At 34.3% G+C, this 1,540-nt stretch overlaps 1 pseudogene; it reads right to left on the bottom strand.

The window, feature by feature from the left end:
* Nucleotides 1-373: 373 nt before the first annotated feature.
* LOC114220058 (U4 spliceosomal RNA) lies at nt 374-441 on the bottom strand (annotated as a pseudogene).
* Nucleotides 442-1,540: the final 1,099 nt, after the last annotated feature.

Genomic DNA, 1,540 nt, shown 5'->3' with positions numbered 1-1,540 from the left:
GGCAGGAAGTATTGATGGTTATTATCTCTTAGGCCAAGAACAATATTTTCTCTATATTTATACGCTGGCTTCTCTTACTATAATACATACCAAAACATTATGTCTGTGTGAATTAAAGATACATGCTGACTTAACTGCCTTATCATGATAAAGCACGTTTCTAATAAATAGAACTTAGGTGCTAAAAAAAATGGATCACTATATTTATATTAATGGTTTTAAGCTATTCTTTAGTAGATATTACACAGACAAGGCAAATTTTTCAGTTTTTAATGGTCTGAACATTGATGTAACTGTCTGAACCCACAGGGTTGGTGATATTGCCAAGATCACCTCAAGACCAAGGAATCAGCAAGACAAAGCATCCTCTCACCTTTCAATTAGCAATAATCGTGCCTCGGATAAACCTCATTGCCTATGATACTGCCACTGCACAAAGCTTCACCTTTCATGGCTACAGTTGAGCTACTTTCATTCTTTACTATAGCAACAATAAAAACTACTTTATACCACAGAGACTTAGATTAACTCAGAAGTCATTCCTCGGTTTCAACCTGTTCTTAAGCTTTTGGCTCTGATTTAATTGGCCGTTTGACTATAGACTTGAGCATTAGCACCTCTGTATTTGACTTTAGCTCTACTTTTGGACTATACTGTACATCTCCAAGTTCTTCATTCCCACAAACTCACTACCAAGCCTCTACTCTTACCTCCCACCCTCTACCTCAAGCAGGCAGACTCAGGTTATCTTTATTATACCCTATCATGGCCCAGCCAGCTTTCCTCCCAACCCAGCACATACCATGTTCCTGTAATATAATGGCGATAGTTATGGACACTCTTCAGGTTCAGTTTTGACTCAGTCCTATGAGCAGGCCCTGGCTCATCTTTATATAACACAACATAATTGCATTTCCATTTTTAAAGCTTGATCCATTCTGTTGTGAACCAACTAACCATTATTCAGCCTCAAGTTCACTAGACCAGATTTCAGCTAAATTTTTATGCAAATCCTATAAACCTTAACTTTCCCTGGATCTTACAAAAAATAAAATTCACTCATTCATTAGCATGTTCATTAACTATCTATTCAATAAATACTTATTATGTTCCTACTATGTATTAGTCATAGGCCTAAATACTTCACTGTGTCATAAATGGATCTGATTATTTAACTTACACCCCTTTAAGTCCATGTGTATCACCTCACTTCTTTATGTCTTTGACTCATTTTTTAAATGGATGTAATAATGCATACCTTTTCTAATGAGTGGTAAGCTTGAGCTATGATACAATTTTTTTTTAAGTAAAGAGTTCCAGACAAATGTATGGATAATTATTCCTTCAGTGACTTCTGGGTTAATCTAAGTTTCTATGGCATAAAGTAGTTATTATTGTTGTAGTAAAGATTAACTATAGTTTATATGATGTTCCCTACTTAATAATTTATAGCACTCTAAACTAAAGGTTAATTCTTAGATCTTGAGATTATTGTTTTTATTAGAACTATTAACTGAAATTTCCTACATTATATATATTT

This window comes from Eumetopias jubatus, unplaced genomic scaffold (assembly GCF_037043125.1).
Source record: "Eumetopias jubatus isolate StellerSeaLion01/CBP00866 unplaced genomic scaffold, mEumJub1_p1.0 scaffold_13, whole genome shotgun sequence".
NCBI classification, from domain to species: domain Eukaryota; kingdom Metazoa; phylum Chordata; class Mammalia; order Carnivora; family Otariidae; genus Eumetopias; species Eumetopias jubatus.
This window is presented reverse-complemented; position numbering and strand designations above follow the sequence as displayed.